The sequence below is a fragment of the Chionomys nivalis genome, chromosome 6, assembly GCF_950005125.1.
Source record: "Chionomys nivalis chromosome 6, mChiNiv1.1, whole genome shotgun sequence".
Lineage (NCBI taxonomy): Eukaryota > Metazoa > Chordata > Mammalia > Rodentia > Cricetidae > Chionomys > Chionomys nivalis.
Genome location: NC_080091.1, coordinates 90641107 through 90654494, shown reverse-complemented (window position 1 = coordinate 90654494; position 13388 = coordinate 90641107). Strand labels below are relative to the sequence as shown.

General features: G+C 45.0%; 1 protein-coding gene across 3 annotated transcripts in view; it reads left to right on the top strand.

The window, feature by feature from the left end:
* Aff1 (ALF transcription elongation factor 1) overlaps positions 1–13388 on the top strand; it is a 163738-nt gene that overhangs the window by 39377 nt on the left and 110973 nt on the right. The window lies entirely within an intron of this gene.

The window sequence follows — 13388 nt, the reverse complement described above, 5'->3', positions numbered from 1 at the left end:
TGTAGTCCCAGAACTCGGGAGGGAGGCAGAGGCAGGGGAATCTCTGAGTTTGAGACTAGCCTGGTCTACAAAATAAATTTCAGGATAGCCAGGGCTACACAGAGAAGTCCTATCTTGAGAAACAAAGATGTATTAATCTAGATAAGTGCACATATAACAGGTTTGAGAGAGCATAATTCAAGTTGATTAATAGACTCACACCACCCCATTTATATATTTAAAGGTAATGATTTTATGTCTTTAAATTATGAATAGAGATTTGTTGTATAGGTAAATTTACTATGCTTCGTACTAAAATGTTTTTATACTGGTTTCCACCGCCGGTGTCACAAGTACTCTACACATACACGTGTGTGTTCAGAGACTACGCCTTCATTCTGCTGTGTTAGTCAGCTACTGTATTATCAGTGTGATAAAACCCAAGGGAGAAGTTTTTGTCTCTTGATTTCAGAGGTTTCACTACAGGGTGGCTTGGTCCCTGTGACAGCACAGTGTGTCATGGTGAAAGTACCCGTAGGGGACTTGCTAACCCATGTTGGCTAGAGAGTGAGCAGGGAGGGGGTGAGAGAGAGATGCATTGAGACTGGAGCCCCACTATCTCTTTTAAGGGCACACCCAGGGAACTTCCTTCCTCTAGGTCCCCCATCTTCTTAAAGTGCCTCCACTTCTCAGTGGCTCTGTAGGAGACAATCTAAACTTTTACTGCAAGGGACTTTGGGGGACAATCTAGATCCAAATTCCAACCTTCGTTTTCCCAGACAGTGGGCATGTGAGTGCCAGTTGTATTCCAGGCACTGTTCTATTCGGTGACGACCTGGCCGCTAAAGATGAAAGATCTTTCTGGTATCAAATATCAGGTGTTTAAAGAGCAGGGATGTAGCAAGATCAGAGAGCAAGGCTGGGATAGAGACTATCAGGTGGATGAGGAAGGAAGCTCATGCCCTTTCAGCACATTGCCCAGGAAGCCTCCTTAAGAAACTATTTGAGCAAAGACCTGATGGGGTGGGACAGAGGACTGGAAGCAGGGTTGAAGATAAGTTTTTATTTATTTGAGACAGTTTCTCTGTGTAACCCTGGCTGTCCTGGAACTCCCTGTGTAGACCTGGCTGGCCTTGAACTCAGAGACCAGTCTGCCTCTGCCTCCTGAGTGCTGGGATTGCAGGTGTGTGGAGATAGCTGGGCCTGAAGACAGAATGCACAGAGAGGTGACCTGAACTCTGTATGTTTCAGAGGCTGCGGAGTGGTTTCCTGGGCCTGGATGGTAGGTTTGGTTAGGACGATCTGTAGGAGCTTTGTTAACAGAGATGGCAGCTGCCAGAGGAAGCTCCCTGGTGTTTTTGTTGCAGTTGGCATTGGGAAACCCCTGGCAATGGATGGGAGTCATCCTTTTCTCTCTTCCTTCAGAGAAAACAGAAGCTCAGTAATGTAGGAGCCAGATTCCTGGTACTCACTTCTGTGGCTGTTACTCACAGGAAGGAATCTAGTCTGGGAATTTACGTTTGCTAGTGTATTACTTTTGTTTTGTTTTTGACAGTCTTACTATACACAAGCCACAAGCTTGTGATCAGCCTGCTGCCTCCTCCCTAGTTACAGACAGGCATGTGTCACGACACCCAGCTCATCCATAGCATGTTACTTTTCACAGGTCTCTGCTCACTTACTCTGACTAGTGCCTTGACACTCAGAATGTCTGGGCCTTCTGGCCCCAGTCTCCTTCTTCACTAGATGTGATATTTCCGAGCCCATCAATTGAGTTAGTGTCACCCTTTCCATGACTAAGTGAGGGTGAACTCACACCCCCAGCCCTGGGCTGACAGCCTGGATTAGCCAAGCCCCACCATTGCCTATTATGAGGCTGATTTCACTTTCTCTCCGGAGGTGTAAAGCCCTTTGCTGTGTTCTCAGCTGTCGACGAACAGCTGGAGTTTACAGTTTTGAGCAGTGTTGGAACATTGCAAACTGTGTTGGAAGCACAGAGGGGGTCCTGAGGACTTGAAGAGAGCCTGTGATCGATCACCTGGACTGGGAGAGAGCAGGTTTCATGCCTAAGGGCGAGAGCCAGATGGATGTTTCGGAAGAGGCGCCTAGAGCATGTTCTTCTGTTGTGTGAGCTGTCTTTTGCAGCCCAAAAGTCTCCCGAGAAAAAAGAAAAGAGGCAGTGGGTTCAGTGGGAGACGTGGCCCACCCTGGAATAGGGAGTTAGAAGCAGAATGTCCTGTGAGGACAAATTCACATAGATGTCAAAGAATTAGTCTGGGGGATGGGGGGTGGTGAATAAAACTGTTTCTTCCATAACTAACTACAGTAAACATCAAGACACTTTGACTGAAGATGGAGGGTTTGGGGCTGAAGCCCCCCGTGTTCGGTCCCAGCTCTGTCTACAGTGGATCTGTGTCTTTAAGGCTTGTCATCCCCACACTCTGGGGTTGGAGGCAGGAGGATCAAAAACTGAAGACCTCCTTGAGTATGTAGTAAGTTTGAAGCTAGCTGACTATATGAGGCCCTGTATCAAAATTTTAAAAAAAGGTACTGTTTTTGTTTGTTTGTTTTTGAGATAGAATCTCATGTGTTCACACTCAGAGATCTGCCTGCCTCTGCCTCCCTAATACTGGGATTAAAAGTGCACCCCACACCCAGCAGTACTGCTTCTTTTGAATGTGGTGACTAGACAGCATAACCCAGCATTAACTTGCTGGTGGATGGATTTGGATTTGCTAAGAGGCTGAGACTGGAATTGCAAGCATTTATCACTGCGCCTAGCTTGCAAATTTAAATTTAAATTAGATGATATCTCTTGGTCCTAGCCGAGCTAGCCAGGGCTAGTCCCTGGAAAAAAAGGAAATAAAAGAGGTGAAGGAATGTAGCAGAAAGAGAGATAAGAACACCTGGGCAGGGAGATTCAGGATTTCACTCTGGTGAGAGGGTGTGGGGGAGGGGGTCAGAGGCTCCGATTTTGACCTTGGTCATGTCTCCTTGTGGGAGTGTTTGAAGGCTTTGAAGCCAGAGGTCTTGAGTCCTCTAGCAGGAGTTAACTTGGCGGCCTTTTGGGGGAGTGGATTAGCCCTGGTGAGGCTGTAAGCGGAGACCGGTCTGGTCAGGTTCAGTGCTCAGCACACCTGGCTGCTCTTGCTCTGCTGGGAAGGCTGTGGAAAGTGTGGCTTCCAGGTGCTGGGTTATGGGAAGAACCGGCAGGCCGGCTTGATAATCGATGTTGATTTTTCACATTGATCTCCCCCCCCCCAAACCTATCCCCCTTACCCCTGCCGCTCCTTTATTAGGGAGTAAAAGGGTGCCGAAAGTCGGCTGGTCAAAGCTTTCCACGTACCTATCTTTTGCTTATCTCTAGATGCAGATTGATTTGCAGCAAGAAGAGGAGCACCTAAGACATGCACTAGCTTGGATGGTGTTTTTGGGACCCTCCGATTTAGAGGACTGATGTTTTTCTCATCCATCCATTGATCAAATCCTTAGCCAGGAAGAGCTTTTAAAAGAAAACCTGACTCTCATAGAGGATCAGGATGACCTGAGGCTGAATGTAATTCAGTGGAGGGAGGGCATCCCTGCTTTGTAAGAGGACCAGGGTTGTATTAAATCAGGTATGGTGGTGCAGGATTGAACCCCAGCACTCAGGAGACAGAGGCAAAAGAACTGGAAATTTGGGGCCAGCCTCTGCCACCGAGCAAGCTGGAGGCCAATATGTCTATAGAAATACATCTTTCACCCCGTTAATGTGTGTGTGTGTGTGTGTGTGTGAGTGAGTGAGTGTAGACAAGGTCTTGCTGTTTAGCCCAGGCTAGCTTCAAACTTCTGGCAGTCCAAAATTCAGAGCACATGAAAAGGTAGGGAGGTCTTACCCAGAGTCTGGGGGAATTCTCTTGATAGAGTCAAGTATTTTGTTAGACCTAACAATTGACTGTGAAAATTGCTTGCATAGAAACAATATTCTTTTTTTTTTTTAATATTTATTTATTATGTATACAATATTCTGTCTGTGTGTATGCCCTTTGGCCAGAAGAGGGCACCAGACCCCATTACAGATGGTTGTGAGCCACCATGTGGTTGCTGGGAATTGAACTCAGGACCTTTGGAAGAGCAGGTAATGCTCTTTAACCTCTGAGCCATCTCTCCAGCCCCCACAATATTCTTTTTTCAAAGAGTTATTTATATAAGAATGTTAAATAACAATTATGTATGTGTGACCTTTGAGTTTTACTTTTTTTCTCAGTAGCAAGTCTTTAACTCTCTGAGAATCTTTTTTGTTTGTTTGTTGTTGTTGTTGTTTTTTTTTTTTTTTTTTTTTTTTTTTTTTTTTTTTTGAGACAGGGTTTCTCTATGTAGCTTTGGAGCCTGTCCTGGAACTCGCTACTCTGTAGACTAGGCTGGCCTCAACCTCACAGAGATCCACCTGCCTCTGCTAACCAAGTGCATCACTACCGCGCAGCTCTCTCTGAGATTCTTAAGCAAGTCTGTGGACATTGTTTATAGTCAAAACCTGTCTCAACTCCCTGTAACCTGGTATTGTAAGGATTTCTTCCATCCTGGTGACTCAAAGTTTTATCTTCTCAACCTGTTGTCTTATCTAGAGTACCTCAGAAAACATCCTAGAGTCCCATTTACCAAAGGAAGCAAAGGGCAAAAGAAAGTCCTTAGTAGAAATGCTGTAACCTAGGCAGGGCGTGGTGTCACGTGTCGTTAGTTCCAGGATTGGATAATGGAACTTTTGAGCTGTCATGTATACATACATACATACATACATACATACGCTACACATGTGTGTATGTGCACACATGCGTGCACACACACCCATATGTTTCTTTTTCTCTTTTTCTTCTGTTTGTTTTCTTTCAGGACATGGTTTCTCTGTGTAGCCCTGTCCTGGAACTTACTTTGGAGGTTAGGATGCCTTTGAACTCACAGAGATTCATTCGCCTGCTTCTGCCTCTCTGGTGCTGCGATTAAAGGCGTGCACCTTTAATCTGTCTGGTTTATAGTTTGCTTTTTGAGATTGGAATTCTCTATATATACTGGCTGACTTTGAATTTATAGATACATCTGCCTCTGAGTGCCGGGACTAAGGCATGAGCCACAATCACCTCTTGAGGTGATCTATATATTGAGTTCCTAGCCAGCAGAACTGCATCCTGAGACCCTGCCACAGAGGTGCTCTACATATTGAGTTCCTTTATGTAGCCAGAGTCATATACTGAGACTCAGTCTTGGCAGTAGTAATGAAACTATTTTTCAGCAAACAACTTTGCTTCCCTCTGTTAGATCTTGAAATGAATTTTTTAAAATATTTATTTATTTATTATGTATACAATATTCTGTCTGTGTGTATGTCTGCAGGCCAGAAGAGGGCACCAGACCTCAATCCAGATGGTTGTGAGCCACCATGTGGTTGCCGGGAATTGAACTCAGGACCTTTGGAAGAGCAGGCAATGCTCTTAACCGCTGAGCCATCTCTCCAGCCCCCTTGAAATGAATTTTTTTATTTAAAATTTTATTCTATGTGTATGGTGTTTTGTCTGTATACAGGCATGTGTACCAGGTATGTGCAATGCCCACAAAGTCTAAAGGGGGGCAGCAGATTCTCTAAAGTTGGAGTTATTGGGAGTTGAAAGTGCCGGGAATAGAACAAGGCTCCCGGAGGAGCAGCCAGCTCTTTACTGAGCTTGAGCCATCTCTCTAGCCCCTTCCCCTTATAAAGAACTAGTGGTGTGAAGAAACGGATACAGGTATTTATTAATGCCTTCTATGCAGGATTAGGTGTTAAAAAATAAATGAATAAAACAGACACATGGTCGTCCTGCTCCTCTGACAGGCATACTTTAGTGGGAGAGGCAGAAACCAAAAGTTGAAATTGACCTAACGAGGGATTGGGATTTAGATTGAGGATTAGTTTGTCTCTAACTCCACCAGAAAAATCCAGAGTAAACTGGAAGGGTAGGAAAGTCAAGTGTGTAGTGTGTATATAAAGGAGGTGACACGTAATGATACTTTGATACTTTCTAGGTAATTATCACAGGATGAGTGGAGGAGCCCCGGAGGAAGTGTCATGAAGTTTGGAGCTCAGTGTTGTGTGACAAGGAGGGGCCAACAGAGGCATAGATGAGAGAGAGAGAGAGAGAGAGAGAGAGAGAGAGAGAGAGAGAGAGAGAGAGAGAGAGAGAGAGAGAATAGACAGGCAGATAGATAAATTAATGATAGATAGATAAATAGATAGATGGCAGATAGATAAATAGACAGGTAGATAGACAAATAGACAAGTAGATAGACAGGTAGATAGAATCCACTTAAGAAGCCTACAGAGTGTCTACACTGCACGGCCTTGCACTGCATGTCAGAGCACAGCCTGCCGTGTCTACAGTACACAAAGTGAATGTAATACTGGAGAGAGATAGGTACATAGATAGATAGATAGATAGATAGATAGATAGATAGATAGATGATGATAAATAGGTAAGTAGGTAGATAGATGATAGGTAGATGATAGATAGACAGATGACAGATAAATAATAAGTAGATAATGATAGATAATAGGTAGATAATGATAGATAATAGGTAGATAATGATAGATAGATAGATAGATATAGATAGATAGATAAATGATAGGTAGGTTGACTGATAATAGATAGATAATTAGATAATGATAGATAATAGGTAGATAATGATAGATAGATAGATAGATAGATAGATAGATAGATAGATAGATAGATAGATAGATAGAGATAGGTAGATGATAGGTAGGTAGGTAGATTTGCTTTCTATGACTGCGGTAAGAGGAAGGGGTTTTGTGCTGAGCATTTGAAGGGCTCTGCACACAGAAGCATGGTGTTTGAATTGTGTTCCCAGGACCAGAGAGTTCGGTGTGTGTTACATACAGTCAGTGTACAGCTGAGAAGCAAGTGAAGCTATCAGTGATGGATGCCACAGTCCTGGTGGATGTCACAGCCCGTGGCATGCTCTTGCCTGCTCTGTGGATGAGGCAAGGGTTTTGTTTTGCTTTGTTTTCCCAGTCTCCTGGGCTTTGTCTTCTCATCTGTAAACAAGGAATAGTGAGAGCACTGTTGTCCGGTCACCCTCAGGACCGAAGAAATGGATCCCGCTGACATTCTTGGAACAGATGTCCCCAAGAGTACAGTGGCTCAGGGTGCCTGTCTCTTCACATGGCATTGAAATGAACCTGGGCCTCCTGCAGAACCATGGCACTGGCTGTCATGGAGATATGAAGGAGCCTTGGCCTTCTCAGTTTTAAGGGGCAGTGTGTACAAGTGTTAGGGTGCTGAGGGCTGGAAGATGGTTTCTGTGTGTTCTCTGGCCTCACCCTTTCCCCTTGCCTCCTGCCTAATTACCTGTTCTCTTGCCTGTTTTCCCACAGCATTCCAACTCTGTGGCAGTATTTTCCCCCTGTGTTTTACGGTGTGTGCTTCTTGTTGGAGACCAAGTCCCTCGGGGTGTTCAGGACTGTGTGGTTAGTCATCGGCACATCCCAGGGCCGGGAGAATGCCTCTAGTGCTGGCACATTCTGGGCTCTTGATAAATGTTTGTTGAATTTATTTGGAAGTTTTGCCAGGGAGTTGCCCTAACTTATAATTCAGGAGAAAGGTCCTCCTGAGGGAGAAGTCTGGGCCTGTTGCTAGGGGAGGGTGTTTTCACTCCTTCATGCCACAAGTATTTATGGTGCCTATTGCACATGGCGTTGTGGGGGATACCACGATGATTCAGACTCGCACTCTGCCCTGGGTTGTGTTGACTCTGATCGTCTTAATTATGGGTATACTGGAAGCAGTAAGTGGTTGCTGATAGGCGTAATGAGAAACACACTGTGAAGTGGTTTCCTCGCATCTGAGGCTCTGTTTGGAAGTGTGACTCCTTTGATCAAGGAATCTTGGATTTTTTTTTTTTCACCACGTCTCATTGCTCAGGTTTCATTTTTATACTGTGATGGAATCTGTCTGGTCAGTCGCACAGGGCTGACGTCCATGCGGGACGTGTCTGTTGGATTTTAATCCCGAGTAGATAGGACTCCATCTGTGCGAGGTGTTGGGATATGCCCCTTGGCCTTAGCTAAAATATTTCCATGAGTTCTAGCAAAATTTCCTGGGCTTTTCTTCATAGTCGGTGTAGGGTGTTACCGTTGATTAGAGGCGCCTAGCTGTGCAGCTCTATTATAGCTGTGTTTTGAATCTCCTGGCTGGCTCGTCTTTGCATTTCTCCCTATAATTTCCTGGCACCTTCGAACACCCCTACCCTCCCCCCCTTAGCTAGAAAAGGCCAGCTTGCTCTGTTTGCCTATAAAGTTGCTCAGATGAGTCCTATAAACCAGGAAACTTTTGTCCTGTTTTAGCCCAGGAGTGTTCTCCTGGCCTCAGGCCTTCCAACTCTATTGGCCTTAAGACTCCTCTGGGGGCTGCTAAATTCTTCCACCCTGGAGTCCCAAGCTTTGCTCCTGCCACTGTGAGCACATGGGTAAGGGCTGGTCCACCAAAGCCCTGGGTAAATAAATATGCGTGGATTAGAGGAGCCAAGAAGCACGAAGTATGTGGGATGGAAGGGAGTTTTACTGCCCCTTTCTAAAGAGGATAGTTAAGAGTTCTTTGAGAAATTTTTATTTGGGAACTTTTAAAATATTCTGCCAGAGTAACTGAAGTGTCAGTTAAATGCAGAAGGGTCCAGACAGGCATGGAAACCTCCCTTACATTATCCACTAGACGGGCGAACACCGGGAGTTTGACAACATGTATTGTTGCTAAGACTGGAGGGTTAAATGCTGTATCTGGTGGGATGCAGAATAGTCCTACACATCTGATCTTTTCCTGTTTCTGGGCACCACTCCTAAAATCCTTGGTGTCTTCAGAGTGATCAATGCATTGTCCTATGTTATGTTGGCTGATAGAGGCAGTCACTCAAATACCAAGGGCGGGTTAAATTCAGCCTCACCTACGCAAATAAATTGCAAGTAATAAGAAGATATGGGTTATAAGGAAGTTTGAGACCTACTACCCCTGTAATAAAAGGATTCCAAACCCACCAGTTAATTTGAAAATCAGTCGTTCATGCTGTGAATAGAAACCTATTAAGTAATAGCTTATAATTGTTAATCGGTATTAAGACATTTTTGAATGAAGTGATAGTACTTTGCTTACGTCGTGTGAAGCGTCTACCTTTATCTATTTAAACCTGGAAAATGATAGTCCTTGAATTCCCACCTATGAAATGCGGAAGAGGCTCAGCCCCTGCTAGTTCCCTCTACCTGGTTGCAGCTATTTTACGGGCAACCCCTCTTTTCTCCCTAGAGTCTGTACTGTGCAGGTGTCCGTGCAGCTTGCAGATGGGTACCCCGTGTACTTGTGGGGCAGGAACGCTGGCTCTGTTCCCGGCCATTTCCTGGCTCAGAAGTAGGATCTTGAGTCACTAGGGTCTGCCCTGCACTTAACAGTCAAGGATTGAGGGCTGAGAATGAGTCGGCCCCTTGTGTGGAAGCCCCAGTTCTTCAGTAGGTGCCGGCTACTGGCTTAGCCCGGCCTGAAGCTTCAGAGCTTGAGGCAGTCAGATCCCTGCAGGAGGATCTAGCCAAAGGTCGTCCATTAGCGAGCTACATTAGACAGAAGACTTAAGAACAGTCAGGTCCAGGGAGTCATCGCTCTGAAGCTGCACACTACAGGGGAACTACTGGATCTCTCGGACCCCTGAGGTCTTCCAAAAGCAGATTCTGATTGCAACCTTGGGCTCTGAGGCTGAGTGGGAAAGAAAAGGAATCTCTTGCCAGTCATGTCTTAGGTAACATGTTCTTGCTGTCATCAATTCATGTTTATCTGAAAAAACTGGGGCTTAAGTCTTGTGGGTGAGCAAGGCGAGGCTGTCCAAAAGGGTGTGTCCCCAGAAACTTGGTAAAACTCCCAAAATAAAGGCATGAGTTATAGAATTGGAGAGGTTCCCACTGACCTATTTTGCTTGTTTTTGTTTGTTTTTATATTGTTTGTTTGAGACAGGGTCCCATAAACCCCAGACTAATCTAAAACTCCTGGTGTGGCTGAGGCCGACTTGGAGCTGATTCTCATGCCTCTGCTGCCCAAATGCTGGGCTTCCAGGTGCTCTACAAGCCCAGCGTGTTTCTCCCTGTGCGTGTCGAACATTGGTACTGCACCCTGGCTCTCTGCAGCTGTGCGAGTGCTTAGCGGTGCGTGTAGGGTGCTGTTAGTTGACACTGTATTAACCAGGGAGGGGTTCTCAACCTTCCTAATGCTGAGACCCTGTAATAGTTCCTCACGATGTGGCGGCACCCAACCATAGAGGTATTTTTGTTGCTAATTTATGACTGTAATTTTGCTTCTGTTATGAATCATAATGTAAATGTCTGTGTTTTCCAATGGTCTTAGGTGACCCTGTCAAGAGCCACAGGTTGAGAACTACTGGTAGCCTATTTTGAATTTCTTTAGCCATATCTTTTGGTCTCCATTCTCTTTGAAACATCTGGTAAAGAAAATAGTATAGAGCCTAGTTTACTTTAAATAGCTTTTTCCATCCTTATCTTTAGTCACTGGAAAACAGTAGGCAATTCTAGACACTGAATTTTCTTTCTTTTTTCCTTCCTTCCTTCCTTCCTTCCTTCCTTCCTTCCTTCCTTCCTTCCTTCCTTTCTTCCTTCCTTCCTTCTTTCCTTTCCTCCTTCCTTTCTTTTTCATGACAGGGTTTCTCTGTGTATTTCTGGCTGTCCTGGAACTCACTCTGTAGACCAGGCTGGCCTCCAACTCACAGAGCTCCTCCTGCCTCTGCCTCCCTGAGTGCTGGGATTAAATGCGTGCACCACTACTACTTGGTTCTTTTTTAAGATCATATATATATGTGTGAGTCACCATGTGGTTGCTGGGAATTGAATTCAGGACCTCTGGAAGAGCATTTTAAACCCCAAATATTTCTAGAGAAAACCAAACCAGCTCAAAAGTAATTTCATGCAGATGTAGTTCCAGATACCAGGAAAGCTGTTTTTCTAAAGACCAGGGACTATTTCCTCAATGCAATAAGCTTCCTTTTGTTTATGTATGTTAGTGTGGCTGTGCTTGTCCGTCGTGTGTGTGTCTGTCGGTGTGTCTGTCTCTGTGTTCATTTTTTTCAGTCTCATGTAGCCCAAACTGGCTTCAAACAGGCCAGGGCCACCTTGATCATGAAAATCTCCAGTTTCCATAGTGCTCACCTCACTGCTCAGCTAATAATAGCATTATTAACATTTTTGTAATTAGCATCATGCACATATATGATGTGTGTATATGTGTGAGATGAGATTAGAGTCCGTTCTCTCTACTGTGTGGGTTCCTGGTGGTCAGACTTGACAGCAAGCACCTTCGCCCGTTGAGCTAGCTCAGCAATAGCTTCCTTAGAGAGACTTGTGGAGCACTGCCGTTCTGAGGCTGGACCCTGATGACAGACCGTGATGTACTGTGGAGTCTGAGGCTGGACTCTGTGGTGCCAGGGCTTTTATCTCTGTCCCGAACCTTACCAGAGGCATGACTCTGTAAAAGCTGGCCATCTCAGTAGGTTCGTTTTCCTTATCTGTGTTCAGCAAGGGTGGTGACACTGTGGCTGAGGCCTGTAGCAGGAATTAACTTAGTCCTATTGAAACACAGAAACAGGGCTGCCCAATAAGCTTAGATTTCTTACTGTAAATCATTCCCAACACTTGCTGTTGACCTTGGACTCTGGTCTAAAGACCCCAGGAGCTCTCATCCTCATGCCTGGAAGGAAGGGACCTTTAGGTGAATTTTAAGGGGGCAACCCCTTAAATTAAGTATTTTCCAGCATTTCCAGTATGAGGCTAGCCCTAGTTTTGGGGTGTTCCTGCTTTATGAAGACACTAACAAGCTTGTCAACAAGGAGAAGCTCCAGCTGTGAGTTCACCTTGACCGAGTTCTAGTTGGATTAGAGGGCACCTCAAAATCTAGTTTGACTATGAGAATCTCAGTCTCTATTGCTGGAGCTTCCTCTCTCCTTTCCCCCTTCCTTGTTATGTGTCTGGGAAATGAGTACCCCCAAACCACCAACCTTCCTGCCCTTGCCCGACTCCCAGTCCCGGAACTTCCTTAAATAGATCTTTGAACATAGGCTTTGAAGTAATGTTAGCTCAGTAAACTATAGATTTTTTTAAAGAAAGATGCTATTAAATTATTTTTATGTGTTCTTGTGTGTCTCTGTGTAGGGATGCCCAAAGAGCCTAGAAGAAGGTGTCAGATCCTGGAATTAGCTAGACAGGTGGTTCGGAGTCATTTTATGAGAATTAGGGAAATGGAACTCAGGTCTTTTGCAAGAGCAGCAGACACCCTTATCTGGGCCAACTACTCATCTTGAAAATCTTTAATAATAACTGGCTATTATTTAACTTTCTGTCCCTTATAGCCATCCTATTTTCAAGACGTTTGGAATTTAGCTAGAAGGTGGAATTCCCGGTAATCTTCCAGTACGACCGAGGAGGAAACAATTCTAATCTCCCCTGTTACACAGAGAGCTGGAGGCCAGCCTGTGATACTTGACACCGGTTGACCACCACCCCAATTAAGAAAATCATAGAACATGCCAGTAGTTGATGTGTGTGTGAGGTCAGGTCTTAGCATAGTTCAGAAGCCTTGAATGCTGACGATTGTATGTGTAATTTCTCCCCCTCCCTCAAGGCAAAAACATCCCCAAGAGACTTGGAAATAATCCTATTTTCCAATCCTTGAATCCTCCCCCTTGTTTTCTTGTGTCTTCAGGGAAATTTTGGAGTAGTTTGAGACTAGGAAAAAGCTGCTAAGGACCCGATGACTGTTGTCTGACTGGAGTATTATGGGTTGCTTTTATATGCTTTCTCTCTTTCTCTGAGACATGATCTCCTGGCATACCTCACGCTGACCTGCTTTCAACTCTCTCTCCCTGCGACAGCCTCCTGAGTGGCCCGCGGTCACTTACCTTTGAGAGTTTACAGAACGCTATGTGCTGTATAACAGGACACTTCTCAGATCTCAAAGGCCGTTTGAATTACCTGAGAATTTTGTCAGAATGCATTGTCTGACTCTGCAGACTTCAGAGGGAACTGAAGACTACCTGTCAAACCAGCAGCCAGCCGTAAGGGGTTAGGGGTGTCAACAGAGCAGCAGTTTGCTTTCTGTGACCAGCTCTCAGAATGGAGATTCTCAAGCTTGGAGGTAGATTAAGTCACCTGAGGACATTAAAAACAACAACAACAACAACAAAAAAACATCAAAAAAAACCAAAAACCCTGACTCATAGTTCCCCCTCTCAGTCATTGACCGGGGCATGGGCTGGATGGTCAGGACTGCAGAAACTCTCACCTGCAGCCAGCTGTGAACCACTGTCCTGTCAGGAAGTACCTGCCTTCAAAATGAGGATATGAAAGC